The sequence below is a fragment of the Chlorocebus sabaeus genome, chromosome 4 (assembly GCF_047675955.1).
Source record: "Chlorocebus sabaeus isolate Y175 chromosome 4, mChlSab1.0.hap1, whole genome shotgun sequence".
Classification (NCBI taxonomy): Eukaryota; Metazoa; Chordata; class Mammalia; order Primates; family Cercopithecidae; genus Chlorocebus; species Chlorocebus sabaeus.
Window position 1 is genome coordinate 77,035,799 of NC_132907.1, and position 18,098 is coordinate 77,053,896.

At 40.5% G+C, this 18,098-nt stretch overlaps 1 protein-coding gene across 2 annotated transcripts in view; it reads right to left on the reverse strand.

Moving 5' to 3' along the window:
* The window catches only part of BASP1 (brain abundant membrane attached signal protein 1), a 59,721-nt gene that overhangs the window by 12,026 nt on the left and 29,597 nt on the right, over positions 1-18,098 (reverse strand). The window contains exon 1 of one of the 2 annotated variants that reach the window (XM_073014829.1): positions 15,468-15,537. The exons of the other annotated variant lie outside the window; for it this stretch is intronic. The gene's annotated coding sequence lies outside the window, so the exon portion shown is untranslated. Of the gene's footprint in view, positions 1-15,467; positions 15,538-18,098 lie in introns of those variants that run through there. 2 annotated transcript variants of the gene reach the window in all.

Here is an 18,098-nt window from a genome sequence, read left to right on the forward strand (position 1 = left end):
CTCCATATGATCTGAAAGTTACTATGTTCACTACTTTACATGCCATTCCTACTTACATCTTCTTTCCCTGGATTATTATAATATCTAAGCACTTCCTATATAGGGCAGTTTGAATCATACAAAGGTCCTATCCACTACAAAGTTTTCTACTTTGAAAATGCAAATTTAGATTTATCACCATTTCATCTAGAACCAGCGGAATAAAGTTATTAAGGATGAGATCAGACAGATGATAATGGAGAAGATGGCTCCAAGTCTATAGCAAAACCCAAGATAAATATGCAACAATATGTATCAGAGACTGGAGTGTTATTTCTGGTTTGATTGCAGCTTCCTCATGCAATCAAGACAAGAAGTCATCTCCTTTTCATTCTGTTTCCCTCTTATAACCAGAAAAAAATATATCTGCTTACAAAGATGCAGAGAATGAATCAAAGTTTCATGATAAAGTTCAGTATGTGGCTGCAGCATATTAACTGTGTACCCTTGGACAAGCAACTGTCATCTACTAATTCAGAGCTGCAAATGTTAACAAGGATTATATATCAGCCAATTGACTAACAATTTTTTTTTAAGTAACACATAAACTTACAACTGAGTTGCATCTACATGCAAATCCATCACCAACAAGTTGGGTTTATAATTATGCAAGTGGAAAGAATGTAAGTTATTGGTCAAACCTACCTGAAGCAAATGTTGGAGAGGGAAAAAAATCTTTTTTATATACAGAAAAGAATTTACAAAGAATAAAAAAGCACAACACATACAAAGTATTTTCAATACTATCAGAAGAAAGAAATCTAAAATATTTATGTCCAGCAATTTCTATTTCCAACAAATGACTGGCCCTTTTCTTTTAAAAGGTTGAAATTTTTATTCTAAAAGAGGAAAGTGAAATAAAGGTAATGTAGCCCATGTGTATTTTTAGTATTCCAACCAGTATGTGCTCTGTCGCAGTGACTTGTCAAGTCTTCAGTGCCTGGTGGCCATTTCCATTGTTGAAATTATTGTTGTCGGTGTCTGATTCAGCCAAGGCTCATACTTAGCAATTCTAATAACATCCCCATCATTTAGAGGATGCGGATGTCCTCTGGGGAGAGGACACTATCTTAAGAGCTGCTAACCCATGCCTAAGTTTCTAGGTAAACCTTTGAAATATCATGAGTAAAAACTGAGAGAAAACATTCAAGACAATTTATTACCTTGTCACAATAAAAATGTTCATCAGTGTAAAAAAGTATGATAAAGATATGCAACAAACTTGAGGGAACAAAGTACACATACACAGAGAAACACACACTCACACTTTTACAACCAAATTTTCCCAAAGAGGTGATTCAGAAGAGTTCCATCTACAAAATCAGAAAGTCCCTGATACAAAAGAAGCTGAATCACAAGAAACCCCTCCATTATTCTTCATGAAGCCCAGTCTAGCCCTGCACACACACCGGCACAAGGGTCTTCGGGGATCTTTTGTCAAAAATCCAAAATGCATAAACATCTGAGGTGAGAGATGTTCATTACTTTTATCTTTCCACATTTTATTCAAAAATTGTAATACCAGGTGGGGTGCAGTGGCTCATGCCTGTAATCCCAGGACTTTGGGAGGCCGAGGCAAGAGGATCACTTGAGCCCAGGAGTTTGAGACCAGCCTGGGCAAAATAGTGAGACCCTGTCTCTTTTAAAAAAGGAAAGAAAAGAAATGTTAAAAAAATATATAATACTACTTTGTACCCCATAAAGATACACAATGAGACTCTGTCACAATATAATTTGTAGAAGTCAGTATCCAGAGTGATTTCAATTAGTCCAGAAAAATAGACTTGATCGGGGTCAGGTGCAGGCGGGTCACGAGGTCAGGAGATCGAGACCATTCTGGCTAACATGGTGAAACCCCGTGTCTACTAAAAATACAAAGAATTGGCCAGGCATGGTGGCGGGCGCCTGTAGTCTCAGCTACTCGGGAGGCTGAGGCAGGAGAATGGCGTGAACCTGGGAGGCGGAGCTTGCAGTGAGCTGAGATCGCGCCACTGCACTCCAGCCTGGACGCCAGAGCGAGATTCCCTCTCAAAAAAAAAAAAAAAAGATTTGATCTTAGTGAGAAAATATCTTTTTTGAACTGTGCGCTAGGTGTAAGACGTGACAGGGAACATGAGTGAGTGAAGAGCCTACTCTAGCAAGAGGGAGAAGACATGAAGACAATTAAAATATAAATGAGAGTAAGTCAGACGCTATCAGGAGAAGGAAAAGCAACAGTTTCACCGGAAGAGATGACGATTAGTTGAGATCAGGATCAGAAAGGTTTATAGAGAAGGTAGAGTCTGAGGCAGTAGAAATATAAAAAATACTTATTCATATACACTCAGCATAAGACTGTTTTGATACTTATCTTTACACATATCGACTCATTAGTTATCTCATCAGTTTTACGAGGGAGAAATTATTACTATCCCCACTTTAGCATGAAGAAACTAAGACACATAGCAGGTAAATAACTTACCCAGGATCAACCAACCAGTTATTTGTGGAGGTGTGAGGTGAATACAGGCACTCTGGCTCACTCAACCAGGTTAACATGAAGGTCTCTTAGCCATCATCATAAGTTGCCCTGAAGAACAAATAAGCTTTCTGCAGATGAGGATGCGGAAATACAAAGTGTTTATGTCAAAGGGAACAAAAAGGGCATGTCCAATTGAGATTATCAGAAAACCCTATTGATATTTAAGAGGAAGGAGAGGACTCTCATATACTAGGAGTAAGAAAAGATGGACTCCAAATCTATAAAGATTGCCTCATAGGGAAAATATCTCTACTTAGATGACAGAAAGCAGAAAAACAGCTCTTGTAGGAGTTAGAAAGCAAAAGATTATGTCTCAAAAATCAAAAGAGAAAATTTTACAAAGCAGCTTGGAGGGGGCACATGCTGCTACAAAAAGGTTACGAAAGATGAGAACAGAGATGGCGCAAATTGATCCAGTGAAGGGCTGTCCACAACGGACCTGAGAGTCACTTCGATAAAGGAGTGAAGACACCTGCCTCTTTGAAAGGGCTCACAGACCACAGAAGGTGCCAGAAGAGAAAGCTACAATGGTCCATACCAAAGAGTGTGGTTAATGGCAGAAATGTGCCATTTTGGCAAGACTTTTATTTGTTTACAAGGATTTGCAAGAACTGAAAGTATCTATGGGAAGATGGGATGAGACAAAGGATAAAAATCAAAACTAAAATGGAAAGTTGAGGGAGGAATCTTGACAGGGCAAAGTTCTGGGAGACTCAGAAAGACAAGTCTGGATGGTTGTTGAAGTGGAACACTTTGTTATGCAGATGGGGGAGGAGAGAAGCCAATGAGATCAATTCTAAATCGGATGGTTATTCCAACTCAACATGCTCTCTTTTACATGAATATGGTTAAATCTGAATTATTCCGGAGTAATGGCTCCACACGATCTCCACATAGTAAACGTTAGATCATGTGTCTTTGAAATAGTCCTTTACCTTACAGTGTTTCATTGTGCAGTCACTTACCTTCTTAGTACTCTCTATTACGACACTTAGGATTTCTTAAGTACTGGGAAAAGGGGAGACATTTCAACAACTAAAATGCTGAAGAACTGCCACAGTGACCACTAAACCTGGAGAGGTCTTATTGTGAAACAACGGGTATGCAACAGTAAAGGCAACAGGCTTGCTGCATTATAAATGGTTTTAGGAGCTTCTGAGATAAGGAAATGCACAGTCAGCATCCACATACGTATTCACTACATAAATGTAAAAAAACAAACCTTAATTCTTCTGTCCTTACTATGCAATCTGGTCTTAGTCTTTAGATAAACCATCCATCTTTGGTCATTTATCTAAATAATCATTGCCTAAGCCTTTTAAATTTTATTTATAAAATAGATTTTAAAAAAATTTTTAGAGATGGGGGGTCTCACTATATTTCCGAGCTGGTCTCAAACTCCTGAGCTCAAGCAATCCTCCCACCCTGGTCTCCCAAAGTGCTGGGATTATAGGTGTGAACCACCTGACCAGCCAGGCCTGCTTAACCCTTTTATATTGTTGTATTGTGTTCGAAGTTCTAGCAGTAAAATAGGCTTGCCTGACTTCACTTGAATCTTGACCTAGGGTGTTTCTTCAATATTTATTCAACATAAATCTGAGGCTTCAGAACAAAGATTTTGCTTCATGGGTGTTAATGCACAATGGGTACTTGATAAATATCACAGACTCACTACAGACTGAAACATCTAATTTTCAAATTATAAACTTGTAAGATGAAAGAGTCCATGACTGTAAGTTGGGTTATGTAACTTACCTTTCACTAGCAGTAGAAAAAAATAAATAAGCTAAATTATAATGGAAATTTCCATTGCATTAAATGGGACATGATCAAGTTCCAGGTACCATCCATGACCACAAACTCTCTGCCACTGGGACTCATCACATAATTAAAGACCAGAATGCAGAAATCACTGCAATGATATTGTCAAGATTTTTTTTCTTTTGTTACTATGTGCATATTGTAGAGACCAATTTTTAAAGGTGAATCTCCTAATTGATTCTACAAGATTTAACCATAAAACCCTGACTTGATAATGCTACTTAGAAGTGGCAGATAATAGTTAAGCTTCTCCTTGAATGGGAAGGTTGACTGCATAGACACTAATGCAGAGGGTTTTTCCTTCTTTTATATACATCCTCCCACATGTAGCAAACACTACCACAAAACATACATTATTCATTCTCATCAATAGTCTAATATGCTTTTTAAAGTCTGCTGTGTGTTCGCATTGTTATTTATTTGCACTTAAAGGGTGGTCTTTTCAAAAGCCCCAGTTACTGCCGCCTAACATATGATTTTACATGAATCACCTGCTCTTTTGGTCAATAAAGAGAGTAAGTGAACCACAACCTTCTCAGGAAATGCAAACTGCAGAGATCATTTCTGTTCCATTTCTCTCTTTAATAGACTAGGAAACCAATATATCATATCACCACAACTAACTTAGAATTCTCCAAACAGAACTCAAAATAAGGCACAAGGAAAATATTTAGAGCAGTTGAGATATTTCTGCTGCTGCTTAATGGACTAGACAGACCATGATGGGCTTGCAGCCATTACAGGCTCAATCGATGTGGCCACCTAACAAAGACAGACTGGTGATTAGGGAGAAGAGGGGAGGCCTGCCTACTCCAGAAATAACTGCAATTTATTTCCTGTAATTCCTGTCTCCAAAAATAAAGGGCTAGTTCACACATTTTATGACCACCTAAAATTCTTACATATTGACATTTTAATGTATCAAATTTTTTTGGCACCAACAGCAAATGTAGTATTTTTAGTCCTAAAGCTATTTCATATTTTAATGATTTTCAGTGAAAACCACCCTAAAATCCTTTATGTATGTCCCTGACACACTAAACAAAGAATCTGCTTTTTCCTTTGTCATGTTCAGTACTAACAGGGGTTTGGTAAATGTTTGCTAAATTAATAAAAGAATGTATTCAATCCAAAGATGAATAGTATGCTGATATGGTTTGGCTGTGTCCCCACCCAAATCTCATCTTGAATTGTAACTCCCACAATTCCCATGTGTACTGGAGGAACCCGGTGGGATGTGATTAAATTATGTGGGCAGGTATTTCCTGCACTGTTCTTGTGATGGTGAATGAGTCTCACGAGATTTGATAGTTTTAAAAATGGGAGTTCCCCTGCACAAGTTCTCTTTCTGCCTGCCGCCATCCATGTAAGACATGACTTGCTCCTCCTTGCCTTTCACCTTCCCCCATGATTGTGAGGCCTCCCTAGCCATGTGGAACTATAAGTCCAATAAACCTCTTTGTTTTGTAAATTGCCCAGTCTCGGGTATATCTTTATCAGCAGCATGAAAATGGACTAATACATATGCACTGTGCCATTTCCAGATTCTACTGCCGTGTTGAGTTCAAACAGCATGGTGTGACTTTCAATGACATCTGTCATCTGGCCCCTCCTTATAAATTCAAATCTCCCCAGATTTCTCAAGCAAATGCTTCACCCCAAATTGTCCATGCTCACTTTCTGCTCCACACTTTTGCCTTCTTCAAATTCAAGCCTTTTAGCTACCTAAGAAAACAGGCACTGAGCCACAAGGCAACACCCAAGGTGTGAATCCCAGAGGGCTGTGACATTTAAAAACATAACGGAGGGTATTTGTCCCCACCCGTGGAATTCCAGAGATGATGCATTTCATCCCCAGACTCGAGAATGAAACACAAACTAGAATTCAATACCAACTGCCCCTTACTCATGATGTGACTCAAAACAAAGTCACTTCAACCTCTTTCCAATATTTCTGTATAATGTGTCTAATAGTAGGAGTGAAATTTATGTATATAGGAATCATCTGAGAAGCTTGTTAAAAATACAGATGGGGGGAGTGTTATCTCTTTCCAGAGAGTGGGCTCAGCATGAGTCCTAAGAATCTATTTTCTACCAAGTTGACCAGGTAACACCGAAACAAGCAGTGCAGGGGCCACATGTTGAGAAATACACATACATAGCATTTGCAGTGTCTTTGAATCAATGAATGCTTTTGCATCATCTGTAAAACCTGAAACATGAAAATCCCGAAGACCAGTGTGATTACTGCTGGTTACAAAGCTAAAAACAAGCACGGCAGAAAACCTAGCCAGGTCTAACTGAGAAGTGAGCGTGCACAAAACAGGTGGTGTTGGCCTCAGTGAAATCTCATCAGTATAGAGATGTACTGCCTTTGACCTCTCTTTGCTACCAGAGCCATAAATAAATTAGAATGACCCAGGCTTACTCTCCCTATCAGAATTTCCCCAGCAGCCAACTGCCACCTTGTTAGTACCATAGTTTAGCCAAAGGAGGCAAGATATAAGCAGCCTGTATGGAAAAGCAAGAGCAGTGTGAGCGATTTCAAGAACCCCCCGATGCCAACACCAGGCCCTGAGCAGTCCCCTTGCTACCCCAGATGCTCCTGTCACTGGCGGGGGAAACACAGGAACAGTGCTGTTTGGCTCTGTAAGCTCCCTTCTTACACAACATGAAGCTTCCATTGTTTCAAGGTTTATAGCCTGCCCTGTGAGACAATACTGTTTTCAGAAGCCTCCATTTTAAGTAATTAAAGTTCACATTTCAGAAAACAGGTTTTCCTCTTTTAGTTCAAGCAGAACTTTGATGGCTTGCCAATAAGTTTTGGATCTTGACCCAATATATTCTGTGAAAAAAAGCACATAGGCAAGGGGGTGAGAGACCACGTTCAGCTATGTGACCTGGGGCAGGGAGTCAGCCTCAGTGAACACAACTTTGCCTACAGAAGAAAATAGAAGGGGAGGAGGTTGTTAGCATTAAATAGAATATTTACAGTAAAGGATATAGTTCAGCTCGCCACACACAGTAGGTATTCAGCACATTTTACCTTCCTTTACCTAAAACCATTTCCCAGCTCCATTCATGTAGAATAGAAAGTAACTCTGAATTTCAAGATTAAGTAAAAGATCGGTGGAACCAATTACTATATTCAAAGCAAGTAAACAATAGGAATTGATTCAATTACAACAAAAACAATCACTCTTCTTTTTGTTTTGTTTTTTAATCACTCTTTTTAATATTTAAATTCTAGGTTACAGCCTGCAATATCCATTATATAATCTGTAGGTTCTAAGAACAAGTAAATGTTACTAAATCTCACAATGATAAAAACAGCCTCCTCACACTGGTAAAAGATGAATGCCAACCAGGAATACAAGTGCCTGCATCCACTACAGAAAAATGTCTCCAAGAAACCATCAAAAGGGAAAATGGGCCTTAAAATGTGTTCTAAGTCCCAGGAGAGACTCTGTTTAAAGCAACCTCAGCAGACAGTGTCTCTTCCAAACTATTTCCATCTTACTGGCTTTAGGTTAGGTAGAAAAGTTGTGATGAAGGACCATGTGCCAAATTCTGTTTCACCCAGTTCACCTGTTTGGGGTTCAGTCAAATTATCAGTAAATCTTTTCCCTAGAAATATTTTCTTTTCTCCACCCACAGCTATAAAATCCTATATTCAAACACAAAGTAAAGAATTACTGGAGATCCTTCCTCAACCTTAGCATGCAATTCAGGCCACAAGTCAGCCACCACTATTTTTTTTCCTATAGGCTTAGAGAATCACTCTCCTTAGAAAAGGAGCCAACATCATTCATCGTACATGATTTTTAAAACTTGAATTTTTAAACAATTTCTGTTCAACTTGGGATTGAGTCTCATTACAGCCACTAAACTAGCCGCTGACCTTAAACAAGCCACCGTTAACTTCCCAGGGTTGATTACTTCATTTGTAATACAGATGACTAGAATTGTATCCTTTATGTCTATAATTTATAGTTTTTGCATAAACGTGCAGTAATAATGTATACACACGACTAGATTCTATTGAGCACTCAAATTCACTTATTTATTTGAGAAATGACACAAACATCCAGGCACTGCGCTAGAAGCAGGGCACGCAAACGTCGACTCTGACTGCCCATAGATCTTTCCATTCTACATCATAGAAAAACTATGACTCTTAAAAGGGTCAAAGGTAGCAGAGCCAATGCTAGCCTGTGGGCTAAATTCTGACAGTGTGGCTTAAACAATTTTAACAAGTAAACGACAACAGAAAAATCAATCTATTCTGCAAGAGTTAGAGTAGAAAAGAACTAGGCAGACTCCTAAATCTTTCCTAATGAAGTTTTCTGGACTCTCCTTGGAATGTCCTTCAAATTGCTTGTGCTCTAAGATATGGGCCAAGGTAGAAGCTGCAAAAAAGTGGGGTGAAGGCAAGTCATGTAGATATCAGACAAATGAGGAGCATGTGAAACCTCAGATGTCAACAGGAGGACAACTCAAGATTCCCTCAGCTGGATGCAAATTCCTTCTGATTCAAAGGCCAAGTTTCTACCCTACACACTCAGCCCATGCCTCCTTCCTGTGGGCATCTGGAGTTCCCTGTCTAGAAACCTACTCTGGTGTGTAGGACGTTGCTAAATGAAACATACTGGTGACAGCATTAGTCTTAAGCAATCATGAAATTGCAACAGATATGTTTGAGGAAAGGCACAGTACCTCAATAAGAGTCAAATGCAAACATACTGTCAACTTGAAACAGAAGGTGGAAGTGAAAGAGATGTATTTAATATGAGCAAATTTACCTGATTTATACAAGCTGGTGAAATCAGCCTCAGTGAGGATTCTGAATGTTCTATTATTTACGTCCACAGCCAGCCTTGCACCCCCACAACTTCCTACCCTGTAACACCGTCAAGAGTGGTGAGTGATGTGTTACATGTTACAACACTTCCTGATCGACACCAGGCATCCAACATGGGGCAAGAGGTTTCAAAATACGTAGTGGCTTCAGATTAGCACAGGTACCACAGATTCCACATGATTCTAACATGTTAAGGAAAATACAGAATAAAAGCTTGGAAAGTAATAGTAAACTATGACTCATGAGTCTGCTTTAATGGGAAAAAAACCTAGTGAACTTATTATAGTATTAAGTGGGTAGATTACTATGTCATTAACATGAGATGGAAGGACCTAAAATAGATTAAAAATTGAACCAAAGGGAAGGAGGATTTTTGTTAGAACAGCATGTCCTAGCTCTTGTGAACCTACACCTGTCCCTCACATCTCTGAGATTTCTTCTATAAAATAAATGGATTGAGCCACTTCATCTCTAAAATTCCACGTATCTCAAACACTAATACAATAAACACCAATACAGAAAGATTTGCAGGTCCAAGACAGTTTACATGTTTGGAACAATGGGTCCAAATAAGCAAATAAATAAAATGTTGCCAGTTAGAATAAATGATCATGTAACACAAGGAGGGGAAAATATCAAAGCTACACCTTCCTTAGTTAGAAGAAAGCAGAGGAAGCAGAGGGTGAATTGAAATTATCTACGACCACCTGCAAAGAGGGAACATTTACCAAGATACCCGTCAGTCCCAGAAAATTCTTACTTCCTTTGGTGTCAACCAAAATCGTCTGTCCAATGTGGGATCTGTCGCAATAAGGATATCCAACATAGATGGTGCTTTAAGATTTATTCTCGGCCGGGCGCGGTGACTCAAGCCTGTAATCCCAGCACTTTGGGAGGCCGAGACGGGCGGATCACGAGGTCAGGAGATCAAGACCATCCTGGCTAGCACGGTGAAACCCCGTCTCTACTAAAAAATACAAAAAACTAGCCGGGCGAGGTGGCGGGCGCCTGTAGTCCCAGCTACTCCGGAGGCTGAGGCAGGAGAATGGCGTAAACCCAGAGGCGGAGCTTGCAGTGAGCTGAGATCCGGCCACTGCACTCCAGCCTGGGCAACACAGCGAGACTCCGTCCCAAAAAAAAAAAAAAAAAAGATTTATTTTCTCTGTTTTTATATTGGGCCTCTTTTTCTTATTCAAACCTAAAATGTCTTCAGATCAGTCCATACTAAATTTAAGTATTCTAGATGACAGGATTCATACTTTGTAGTGATTCAAAGCTGGGTTCTGCAAATCTTCTCCAATTAAAATCTGATAAATAAATGTGATTATTCAAAAATTGTATTGGGTACCATAATACACTGAAGATCCGTTGCAAACTGAATGCTTTTGTCACCTTACCTGCCTTTACTCATTCACACAGACTTATTCCATTTGTAACATAGCTTTGAAAGTGACAGAACTGCATTTCCAAAAAAACTACGCTAAAATCCGGACCATCATCTAAGTCAGGCAAAAGTGTCTCCCTTTACTTGGAATTACTGAATCTTGACTGTGATAGGTCATCCTAATAGTTTCATAGCACTCCCCAAACTCAGTCCACAAGCTCCTCCTTGTAACACTGCCATGCATGAGTGCAGCTTGCCTGGAAAGGAAAAGCCACTTTAAAAATGAACACAAAAGATGAATTACAATTATGTTAGCAGATATTTGTTTTGTCAATTACAAATAAATGAGAACTAACGGCTAAAAAGAAGAGAATCTGCTTATGACTATTTGCAATTTAATTATTCTCATTTGTCATAATCAACACTAATTTACCTTCAAGATGCTAAAGTTTTCCTGGTTTGTTCTCTGAGAAAAGAAAAATATTTTCCCTTAAAGATCTAGTCTGGTTCAAATTACCAAAATCTCTCAAGTATAGTACAAATGGAGATTTGTAATCCAAACACATCCTAAATCTATCAACATGCAAGTTCTACTTATAATGCTTTTCCAAAATAGCTATGTACATCTTCTGCATAACACAAATAAAAACACTAGATATAGTAACTAATGTTAAAGGATTTCTCTGTTCCATAAAGCCTCCCGAATGTGTCGGTGGTCTTCTCATCATTGGTGAGTAAAACACATGTAAATTAGTTAGGCCGGGCGTGGTGGCTCACGCCTGTAATCCCAGCACTTTGGGAGGCTGAGGCAGGTGGATCACGAGGTCAGGAGATCGAAACCCTCCTGGCTAACACGATGAAACCCCGTTTCTACTAAAAATACAAAAAGTTAGCCGGGCGTGGTGGCGGGTGCCTGTAGTCCCAGCTACTCGGGAGGCTGAGGCAGGAGAATGGCGTGAACTCGGGAGGCGGAGTTTGCAGTGAGCCGAGATCGCGCCACTGCACTCCAGCCTGGGTGACAGAGCGAGACTCCGTCTCAAAAAAAACCCAAAAAAACAAAGAACAAAACCATGTAAATTTGTTAATAAAGCGAGTATCCAAGCTCTCCCTTGATCACAGATTGCAGTCTGTAACCCCAGGTATTGGGATGCACACAGGTGTGGTCAAAGCAACATAAACTTCTCAATTTGGTAACTGAGGGTCTTCATGATTAAGACGATAGTTTTGAAAGATATGGGTCATTCTGAGAGACTGGGAAGGACCATGATTAATCAGAATTCCAAAAAGACTACACAGAAAAAAACAAAATAGAGAAGAAAGTGGGGAATCTAATGTCACAGTTTGCATCTGTTCTCCTGAAACCATCATTACACTTGAAAAAGATAATTATAAGCCAGACATGGTAGCTCATGCCTATAATCCCAGCACTTTGGGAGGCCAAGGTATGAGGGTGACTTCAGTCCAGGAGTTCCAGACCAGCCTGGGAAACATAGTGAGATCCCCATCTCTACAAAAAACACAAAAAATTAGCTGGGCAGGGTGGTGTACGCCTGTACTCTCAGCTACTGGGAGGGCTAAGGTGGGAGAATTGCTTGAGCCCAGGAGGGTGAGGCTGCAGTGAGTCATTATCATGCCACTGCACTGCCTGAGTGACAGAGAGAGAATCTGTCTTGAATAATAAACAAATAAATAAATAATCATTATAGAAATAAGTCCTTTTTAAAGTAACTAAATATTTTGAACTTTGAAAATAACGAAAAAGAATTGATTTTATGATTTTGTCAGATTATTTTACTTGCCAGATTATGAGCTAGACATTCTAGAATTAGTCTTCTCTTCTAGAGCAGAGGTCACTACACTGGGCTGCCGGAATGTTTTTGAAAATAAAGTTTTATTGAAACACAGCCATGGCCATTCATTGACCTAATTATCAGTAAGTGCTTTCACACTGCAAGAACAGAGTTGAGGAACTGCAACAGAAACTGCATGGCTGGGAAAGTCTACAGTACTTATTATCTAGCCCTTTAAGAAAAACTTGACTGACCCCGGCCAGAGTCTTAGACGAACGTACTTCACCAGTGACTCAGTTCCTATGATCAGATGAGAGTGTGATTCAGGTCTAAAGGATGCTGCAAAGATTAATCGGGCACTTTTTGGTTTGCAACAATATTATCAGTGAAAAACAATGTCACATGGGAACTTTTTAAGATGGGGAAACAAGATAGTCTTTTTGTTTCTTAACTCTAATTCCTTCTTCTATGTATTCTGCCTGAGAGCAAACAGACAGGTTGCTACACAGCACGTACCAGGTCAAAAACTCTGGACAGGCGGTTAAACTCCCCAGGAGGTGTGGTGCCAAGGCACAAAATCCACAGAGAACAGCTCCAAAAAACATGCTTGGGTGTCAAGCAAGAGTTCCATCCCTTTCTGCTGCACGGCACAGAGCAAGTCACCTACCCTCTGAGCCTGTTTATTCACAATTACGAAATAGGGATAATAATACCTTTACATGAGAGGGGATTTACAAAAATTAAATAAGACAATAAAGACTTAAAGAAAACACAGCTGTTTCTTATCATGAGTTTAATCCCCAGTCACAGCTCTATTTAATTCTCCCCAGACCTAGCTTTCTCATCTCCAAGTCCCAGTCTAAGCTCCTCTCCTCTGCCCTCTGCCCATGACTTCCTCCAAAGGTTTAAGGGGCTGTCACCCTTGGCACTCATCAATTCCGTCCTGGTGTATTTCCTGGGAGACCCATCCAGTTAAAGGGTTTTGAAAGCCCTCTGGGATGCTGAGGATTCTTTGTCTACACTCTACAGCCCACTGGATTATTTCTTGAGCTTCAGACTCATGCACACAGTGGTCTACGACTGATTCAACAGGATATCCTTCGAACTCAACATTTCCCCAAGTGAGCTCATCACTACCTTTCTCACCTACCCGAACCTTCTCCTTCTCCTGTGCTCCCTCCCAAGAGACTAGAACCACATCCACCCCACTGCCTGGCCAGAAACGTGGGGGTCTTTCTGAACCAACTTTCACCACTACCACCACCACTACCCTCACATCCAATGCTTATGTTCTTCTTCCACTAAAGTATGTTCGTAACTCCACTGCTAGGTCCTAGAAAACATATGAGCTGAAATACTGCACGGCCTTCTGAGAAAGCTTTTGTTCTTCCCTATCGCCTCCTGCTGCTAGACAAAGACAGTTGGAGCTCCAGCCACTGTTTTGGACCCTAAAGACAGAAACCAACACTGTGGAAGGAAGAGCTGAGAGATGAGTCTGAAACCTTTTTTTAACATATATTTAATGTTTTTGTATTGACATATAATCATTTTATATATTTTGGGGGTACCTGTGATATTTGGATACTTGTCTACAGTGTGTAATGATAAAATCAGGGTATTTGGGATATCCGAAATCTGGAAACTTGATCACACCCCTCAACTGCCAGATTAGCCCTAGAACCCATTTCTGGAATTTACTATAAGAAGAGTTAACCTTTTCTCTCACGTAAGCCATTGTAGTTTTAGGTTTTCTGTTCTATGTAGCAAAATCTAAATCTAACAGAGTGTAGATTTCTCAAAACCACTCTTCAAACACCAAAAACTTCAGGTTAAAATATTTCAGTACATTTGATGATACAATATTCATGCGACCCCTTCGCCTACGATCATCTCTCAAACAAACTTTTCTCAATGACCAGTATTCGGAGCATAGGATCACTTAAAAATGCCAAGTCTGCTCACTGACTTCTCCACATAAATATTAGGCTGACTGTTAATAGTTACCATAAAGTCAACGCAGAACATTTCAGAAAAGAATAGATAAGTTCGACAAAGAACACACTTCTTATGAAGTGCAAAGTTTTTATAAAGAACAAAGTGACCTTTTAAAGCCAAGTGGAATATGCCTCAAATTAAAACCAGGGCCTGGCGCGGTGGCTCACGCCTATCACCCCAGCACTTTGGGAGGCCGAGGCAGGCAGATCACTTGAGGTCAGGTTGAGACCAGCCTGGCCAACATGGTGAAACCCCATCTCTACTTAAAAAAACATACAAAAATTAGCTGGGCGTGGTGGGGCATGACTGTAACCCCTGCTACTCGAGAGGCTGAGGCATCAGAATTGCTTGAACCCAAGAGGCAGAGGTTACAGTGAGCTGAGATCACACTACTGCACTCCAGCTTGGAAGACAGACTAAGACTCCAGTCTTTTTTTTTTTTTTTTTTTTTTTTTGAGATGGAGTCTCGCTCTGTCGCCCAGGCTGGAGTGCAGTGGCCGGATCCCAGCTCACTGCAAGCTCCGCCTCCCGGGTTCACGCCATTCTCCTGCCTCAGCCTCCCGAGTAGCTGGGACTACAGGCGCCCACCACCTCGCCTGGCTAGTTTTTTGTATTTTTTAGTAGAGACGGGGTTTCACTGTGTTAGCCAGGATGGTCTCGATCTCCTGACCTCGTGATCCACCCGTCTCAGCCTCCCAAAGTGCTGGGATTACAGGCTTGAGCCACCGCGCCTGGCGGACTCCAGTCTTAAAAACAAAAAGAAGAAAAAAAATTAAAATCAATGGTGTACCTCAGTATAGGCGGACAAAACAGCACTAGCAAGAAGGGTGTCAGCAATAGGTAAAAATAAAAGGAAATCCTTAAAACACATTAGAATAAGAAGCCTTACAAATGGTCAAGAAAAAGACTTAGGTCAAGTTGTGGGTTGAAGAAAAATTAATAAGTCGGAAGACAGAAAGATAGACAAATGTTACTACAGACAAAAGAATCATTTATAGAAAAAAATAGAGTCTAAATTGAAGTTTAAAAAAAGGTAAAAAGGTTGTGGTCACTTACTAAAATCTAGAGGTCTTCTTTTTTGTATTTTGGTGGCACTATTTTATTTTCTGAGCTCTCAAACTCAAACGGTTTTAACCCTACCTAAAAAGTGATTTTAGGTAGGGTTAAAAAAAAGTGTATGCCAGGAAAATGACTTAGCATTGACTGAATGTGACTGGAAAAGCCTCATGGTTGAACAGTAACTGCATCTGGCTTCTGAAATTCCTCACCAGTTAATCATACCCATCCAGACTGTTGCTGGCCCCGAAGCTCAGGAGGGATCTACCACACAGAAGGCCCTGAATGTTGCAATCCAAGGAGATAAAAATCCTGACTTGCTGCTACAGGCATCCCCAAGAGAGGAGCAGATGGCTCCTGTTCTGACCAAATTTGCTTCTGGATGAAAGCAAGAAGGCTGCAAGAAGACTCACATTTACTGCACCCCACACAGGACAGGCCCACCATCAGTGCAAGGCCAGCAACAGGGATGGTTCCTGCGTTGGGCCCTGCAGGCACAGGGTAAGGGGGTCTGAGCTCACAAGGGCCATGAAAGTGTAAAAGTTTGAGATCTCAGAAATAAAATAGTGCCACCAAAATACAAAAAAGAAGACCTCTAGATTTTAATAAGTGTTTGTCTATAGTAATACTTACGCCAATTAGTTTCTACAACGTGACACATATATAATTTTGCAAACTACAATTAACTGGGGATGGAAGTGTTTGTTGATGGTCACTATGACATGGAGCAGGGCCTCCATACTTAAAGGATGCTGGAGCCCGTGGAACGGTGGTACAAAGAGACGGAAATCAAGGAGCCTTAGAATAGACGCACCACATGTAAACGTGCTTTTTAAACTATCAACAAGCACAATGGCAGTGTGGTACATATCTTTTAAGATATTATGGTGTTGACTCATTCTGTGCCATCTTGTAGGCACCCAGAAATACGCATGTTTTAGGACACGGTGTTATAGTACGGGCTGGAAATCATTCACATTCTACAGGGGGCATCATTCAGAGTTTAAAAGAATACTGAAGTGTCTTGAGCCTGGTTTTATTAACCCTCAAATGTATGCAATGAGAATGTCCAGTCTGGATAAACACTGAACTGTCTCATGTAACGATTATTAAACAACAGCATACCCAAGAGTCATGTCCAGTTGGGGCTGAAACAGATATTTTAACTACGAAAGTCTTATCCAGTACATAGTGGTAGCGCATGCTGAAAAAAATTCTTTTATTGTCAACTATGACACAATAGTTTTCACATCAAATGAATACCTCCAGCTACCGACAGAGGCTACTCCAGATAACGGACATTAGGTATCAGCTAGGTCCTTTAATTTCAACACTTTACAAGCACTGGGTTAAATTTAAGTGTGAGCCAAGGGACTGTCACATTTAGAGCTGAAGTGAGAATTCTGACAGTATGACTGACTACAGGTAACCCTTGAAAAGATATTTACTAGAAAACTGAATAGCATGAAACCATCTGCCCACTATCCCAGATCTGGAATATTCGAGTGTTTGAATGGAAATGATGATAAGCAACTGAGAACAAGACAGAGAGAAGAGGAATGGCCCTGGGCTATGGCCAGTCTACACATAAGACAACTCCGTGGTGGCCTGGGATGCACACAGAATCACAATTTTTCTGGTCACCAATGTCCTTTTCCGGGAAAGAGGGAGGCACTGCTGAAGAGAGACCACAAAAATGCTAAATATTTTCTCATCCTCTGTAGTGCATTTATCCTCTGATTCTCATAACATAAAGTCTACTGATTTTTTAAGTTAAAGATGCAACATAAATGTACATACGAAGCGCCAGAACACGGATACGAACACACTTCATTCCTGTCGCTGTCTCACACTGAAAGAGATGCAATTTCTTAAATCTAGCTGAGGGGTTATGTCCTGAAAGGCAGGCCTAAGTGCTGGCCTGGGAACTTTATAGGCCACATCAAAGTTGATCCCCAACCACTGGCACCTTTTGAAGAAGCAGCATTTGTGGTTAAAGGCACAACTTCAGATCGATCCCAAAGTCGCAAAATACACAGAAACTACATTCATTGAGCAGTCTGGTATTCAACCGATTTCTTTCGTAATTGAATGAAGGCATAATAACACTGATGGTTCCCCATCCTCTAAACCAGATGAAAACACAGTAACATAGTTGTTGACCTGTATGAAGTCAGGATCCACGTCCTTTATAGAACCTACAGGTTATTTTCTCAGCCTCTGGTTACCTGGATAAAAAGCTCTGAGATCCAGTGGCCTATACTTTACATGTTCAGAACTTTAAGAATCCAACAGTCAGAAATCCAGATGACATTTAAAAGATAAACCTTGCTTTCAGATATCCAAATGGCATTTATCTATTTATTTCTTTATTTAGAAACAGGGTCTGGCTCTGTCGCCCAGGCTGGAGTGCAACAGTGCAATCTCGGCTCACTGCAGCCTCTGCCTCCCAGACACAAGCAATCCTCCCACCTCAGCTTTCGGAGTGGCTGGGACTACAGGCGCGCCACCATGCCCAGCTAATTTTTGTATTTTTTTGTAGACACAGGATTTCGCCACGTTACCCAGGCTGGTCTTGAACTCCTGTACTCGGGCAATCTACCGGCCTCAGCCTCACAAAATGCTGGGATT